This window comes from Syngnathus scovelli, chromosome 5 (genome assembly GCF_024217435.2).
Source record: "Syngnathus scovelli strain Florida chromosome 5, RoL_Ssco_1.2, whole genome shotgun sequence".
NCBI classification, from domain to species: domain Eukaryota; kingdom Metazoa; phylum Chordata; class Actinopteri; order Syngnathiformes; family Syngnathidae; genus Syngnathus; species Syngnathus scovelli.
This window is the reverse complement of record NC_090851.1, coordinates 15,389,544-15,395,506: the sequence shown is the minus strand read 5'-3', so window position 1 is coordinate 15,395,506 and position 5,963 is coordinate 15,389,544. Positions and strand designations below refer to the sequence as shown.

General features: G+C 41.5%; 1 long non-coding RNA gene across 1 annotated transcript; it reads left to right on the top strand.

Moving 5' to 3' along the window:
- The first annotated feature begins 516 nt into the window (after positions 1-516).
- Positions 517-1,643, top strand: LOC137840315 (uncharacterized). The gene is made up of 2 exons (XR_011086874.1): positions 517-1,186; positions 1,328-1,643. It is a non-coding gene; the product is annotated as an uncharacterized lncRNA (long non-coding RNA).
- The last annotated feature ends 4,320 nt before the right edge of the window (positions 1,644-5,963 follow it).

Below are 5,963 nucleotides of genomic sequence, written 5' to 3'. Positions count from 1 at the left end.
TATATAAGCCGCACCTGACTATAAACCGCAGGGTTCAACATTTTGGAAAAAAGTCGCGGCTTATAGTCCGGAAATTACGGTACATCTCTTCTACAGATCTTTCTGCACACTACCACAAAAAAACTTTCATTTTTGTCCTGTGCAAAGTATTTGTTGTAACATCAAGGGTTGAATAATTTAATAGTTTATTCAATATCCTGTCTCCTTCATGGGACATCTCCTTTAGTTAAGATGATGTTTTGCAACATTTAACAACAAGCTGACAAGCATTTAAACAATCTCTGTCTTTTTCAGCTTCTCCCAAATCTTCATGTATCGGTACCAGGTCGGACGAGAGGGCCAGCAGAAGCAATCCTTCCACAGGCAGTCTGAGTGGGAAAAAACCCTGGGGTCCCAGTAGTTCCTGTGACTCTGTTACCTCTTTTAACAGCACTTGTGTTACTGCTGTTCCCAAGTCACATTCAGTCAGAGGGAAAGCTCTTTCACCGCAGTCCCGAACAACAGCTACAGGTAGGTAGATAAGCACTAGGTGACACATTTTGATGCTTAATAGACTATTCTATATACTGGACCAAAACCTCTGCTAAATTTTATTGTTTATCTTTTGCACACCTTGAACTTTGAAGGGATGATCCAGCCGTGATATTGTCTATTTTTCACTAACAAGCTCAGTTTATTTACTTTATCAGAATGGAAACAATTATTTTCTATTTTATCCATCTAATTCGGAGAAATGAATAAATGTAATGCCTTTAAAAATGCCCAATTTTAATGATGAATATAGCGACGCCCCCCCACCTTCACGTCTTAGAGGAGGCATCGATCCGAATTTGTCCATTCAAAATCCAGCGCTAATAATATTAGAATAACGGTAATCAACTAAACTCTCTACCTGGGGTCACTTCAATCTCTAAAAATATGATCAAACAATTAGCCTTTCCATGGCTGACCCAATCGAGCACGTTATGAGCAGCCCCCCTGCAATGAAAGTGCCGCTCCTGTCATGTCTGTTTGTTTTCTTTCATAAGTCACAAAACAATGCGGTCCGAAAAGCTTTTTGTAAGCTGAATTGTTATTAAGTGATTATGCAGTGTATTCGATTTAAATCTGTAGGGATTGATTTGACTTTTATTTCCCTAGAAGTCCACCTATGGGGTACTGCCTTCGCTGCCTATCCAAAAAGGAGGTACTTTAAGTGCTCAGACTCTGCTGAATCGTTGTAAATCCAGGCCTCCGAATCTTAGTAATGCCAAATTTTTAAATTTCGACAAGCTGACCCGGTTGTCTTGCTGTTATTTATCTGAAATTGGCGCACACGGGCTGGCAGTGCGACATATGCCGCTGCATCTCTTGCTCTGGCTGGATGATCAGCAGGAAGCCGGCCACGAGAGGTCCAGTGGACAAGATGCCCCTGACTGCCTCTTTGGCGGCGGCAAACCCAGTTGTCGGTAGGCTCGTAAATTTTTGTCTGCAACACGGAGCTCGTAATAAGGTGAAATCATTCTGCTTATCTTGTCTTTTTAGTCGTCAAAAACTAATTTGACCTCAACAAGCCATAGGAGCTAGCGCGACCTAACTGCTGTGTTTGTTTGCCTGTCTGACTATGGAGCTGTAACAACTTAATAAATGTCTGAAACCTACGACCAATCGCCCCAAAAATTCTTATGCTCATTCCTCCTATTGTTCACTTCGACCTGTAACAATAATTTTAAAAATGATTAGCACAATATTTGGGATTTTGTGGAGGTCTTAGTGGGTTTTGCTCATAGGAGCTCATATTTGAATGAGTATATCTCAAATATTGACCAGGACACTTTTATATTTTCACAGGTTGAAGTGAACAAAATGATGGGTGTTAGAGATTTGCTCACTCCAACTTATTTTGCAAGAACCACACGGGAGACAGGCAAGTTCTTTTAGACACCTGCAGGTGGAGAGCTCACTCGCTCCAGAATGAAGTCTGGAAAGTCTCCTTCCTGCAAGGGCATATTTATTAGGAGGAACAGAGTGGGGGTGAGAGTGGACAGGTTTGGTGAACCCCCGGCCTCTGGTAAGATCAGAGCAGGGGGTGTTTTACAATGTTGTGGGAAACAGAACAACTTTGATTGCTTCCTCTGCAGCTGGTCACTCAAGCAGAGGAAGCAACCACTTTACTACGTTGTGAGAGCAAGACAAGATTGGTTAATCATTATAGTCTACATTCCAACATAATCCTATGTTAAAGATAACCTGGAAAACCCTAACATCTCCCTCCTGTTTTATCATATGATTATGTCACCCCAAACAACAAACAATGATAGCAACACTTTCCAGTGAAGATGAGGCATCACCTTAATACCCCAGATCAAACTTATTGTGTAAGCGAAAAACCTGCCGGCCAGATGTCATTAGCAGGAAAATTCTTACACGGCCCCTTTGCCACAGGCGACCAGAATGCTATCAATAAAAAAAATAAAAAGAAAAACACAGAAACAGTACATCATTGTATCAATCATTGCGAAGCATTTTCGATGGTCAAATCATCAAGTTTCCGTAAAACATGCTCAACGGAACAGCATCTACGCAATCCACGCCTCATTATCATTATCACATCTGTCACGTCTAAGAAGTTGTATATGTGCTCGTATTTTCGTCAGCTGATGATGTTCTAGTCTGTAGGTGAGGTCTGTCACACACACCGGCGCACACACTCGTGTCCAGTTGGCAGGCAGCATCGGACAACTCCTGTGACCACAAAACCACGATCCGTTCTGAACAGGCACGTGCACCCATAGGACGCAGGTGAGGCAGTGCTTCTGAAACTCTGGATGAAGTAGGTCCCGTCCGATGGTGCAGCCATGTTGGTAGTAGAGCCCTTACACCTTGAAAACGGCTCTCTCATCCTGGCACACAGCGGTGATGTCCAAAGCTCCCATCCAGTTTCCTCCTGGAGAGCAGTCGTCGTTAATGCATTTGTGGGTCCTCCAACCTTGGATGCAACATGTGTAGTCAGCAAGATTTGGAATGGTCCCTCCCGCCGTGGCTGGCCCAGTTCCTTCTTTTGATGACCTTGGTGTAGACCCAGTCTCCTGGATTGATGGGGTTGTTGACCTGTGAGGAGGAAAGATCAGGCGGCAGTAAATTTATCTTTGACACAGTTTGAGCGTCCTGATCATATAATCTGCCAAGAACTGCTCTTCATCTGTTGTTTGCAACTCTCGTAGTCAATTGTCGTGCCCATTTAACTGGCAAATAGGAGTGTTTGCGGGAAGAGTTTGAACACTTCCTAATGATTCCCTTTAACCAAAGACTATTTATGACAGGGGTGTTCCCATTTATTGCCTCATGGTGTAAAAGAGATTGCCTTATCCATGCCTTCTTTCTCCTCACACGCTCGCACCCACACAGGGTGTGCGCACACACACACACACACGCACACACACACACACACACACACACACACACACACACACACACAGGGATTCTAATCCATCTCTCATGTAGCTTCTTCTGATAGAATCTCCTATTGGTAACTGTATAGCAGACGTTTTAGCATATAATCCCATACTCTGCTCTCTCACTTCTACTTTTTCATGTCGGTGCAGTCGTAGGTGGCCCCTATTGCAGTCATTGTCTTGTTAACTGTCGCCGTGTGACTCCTATGCATGATTGTGTGAATGTCAAAAATTGAACGTACCTAACTTTCTGACCATCCAACCTCCACTGTGGTGCAAAAAAACTTACTATTGTATTGAGTAGGTACATTGAGCAACCTAGCTTCCTCCTGACTGCCAAATGTCCTGTTCTAAAATTTATATAACTCGACCTCTACGTCTTAAGCTTGATGAGCCAAAATATCAGATCTTGCTCTTGTTTCCTACCGTTTTAGCCTATTTGTTTTATCCAAATCCGTTCAATCTCTGATTATAATGCTTTTCTCTGTAGCCCTACGTATTTTTCAAATTTTTATTTATTTATTTATCAAATCTCCTCAGTTCTGTCAAACTCAGTGCACAATGAACTTCCCTTCCACTTTGAACCAAGCTCCACCAAATTTGGTAACGCCAAGGAGTGCGATTTGGTTGTCGGACACTCCAGGTCCATATCTTTTTGCCACACTTCACCATCTCACGTTGGTGTTCTTTTGTTGTTGCTTCAGAGCGACCCCATCCATCACTCTTGAATGAGTCCATTGTTCAAATGAGTCAATTTTCATCATTGTGAGTTCCTCCGCTTTTCACTGTCTTTTCTCGTCCCCGAGGATGTTGTCTGTCCTCCGGAGTGTACTTGTCCTTCTCCAAGCACAACAGCAGTCTTTTCTTGTCCTTCGCCAAAGGTCAAAGGTGCTTCAGAGCCAGGCACCATTTTGTGGTTGTTCACGGCTGCAGGCGAAGTCTCGGATTGGGTTTCAGGGACTCTGACACTGAGAATGACAGGCTGGGACATCAAACTTGTAAGACTATCTCCAAATGTAGCTGCTTCCATCAAATTGCTGGTAACGTTTGTTTACCAAACTTCAAATTCTTCTAATAACAGCGGTCTCGTTTTTATATCGTAAATCCTGCAACTCATCCTATTTTTGAGCTACATTTTATCTATCGTTCCAATTTAATCGGACAGTATGTTGTCTTCAGTATCATTATTGAAAATCAACTCATCGAGGTCTGCTTTCCACATCAAGCCCTGATCTGTATGTCTTGACCTCTCACATGTTATTGTCATGCTTGCTCAAAAATGTGACTTAGAGTATGGTGCTGTGAATTCTCAATCTCCCCAATGAAAGTGGATCCCACCTCGTAGTTCTTATCGTTCTCATGTTCCTGTTAGCCTGCAATTGTCCAAATCAAAAATGTTTTCTTTTAACTGTCTTTCTTTTGAACCTCTAAATCTCTCGTGTTGCTAACCTATCTACACCAGAACAAAAAATTTACCACAGTATAACGCCAAATGTATTCGAAAATTCATTGTCATAAAGTGTTGTATTATTACTATCTTCCACTATCTGTCCTACTCACTCCCTCCTTTTGAGGCTTGGCAACGCCCATGCCTCACACCTTGACAAACTTTTGGGGAGAATGCGTTCTTTACTACTTACGATTCCATCATCATTTAATGTGACTTTCTTTCCAAAACGCTTCTCAATTTCCCAGTTCACACATCTTCTGCATGTGTTACTGGTTCTCCAGTTTTTTTTCTCTAGTTAATTATCAATCCAAAAGCTACGTGTTTCTTTCTAACATTCAACCTGCTCAAAATCACTCTGTCATCAAAGTCGCTCTACTAATTTTCTATAGTAGTCGCCAACGACTTCAACCATTCAACCTTTCATTCAGGCAGTCATTCATCAATGCTCATCATATGCATCTCACACAGTCTCCAAAAAGGAGTCTTCCCATCACATTGGTCCCAATTCATCCAAGCTCACCACACAACATTCATATATCATTTTCAACTCAGGTTTCCTGGTAGAACAATCCACCAATTCAAAAAAACTTAACTAAAACAAACAATTGGCAAATTAATCTGAATTTTTTCTTTGTTTTTAAATTTGAAGAACTCAATCTCTCAGATTTAGCTTGCATTTAGAATTTTGTATAATCTTATAACACAACCAATCAATTATTCCTATTAAATGTAGCATTGCAAAATCTTAAATTCACAATTTAGGTTCTTCCAATTCTTAAAAGCATGTTCTGTTGTTTTTTTTCTTCGAATTTCTCATGTGGGCTCGACACTTTACATGCACTAGTGTGGATTAGTTTCTGCTCGCAAACAGATTTCTCTCTTTTTCCTCTCATTTTTATCTTTCAAAATCATTTCTGTTCTGCGGTGCAAATTGGATAGACCACAGTCTAGCAAAAAAATTTTTATACTAAAACTTTAGCCAATGTTCATCATTTTAACATATACGCACACACATGCACAGCTCTCGCACGCAAAAGGTAGTTCCCAGCACCAATGATTCGTCACAGGCTGGCCATTTC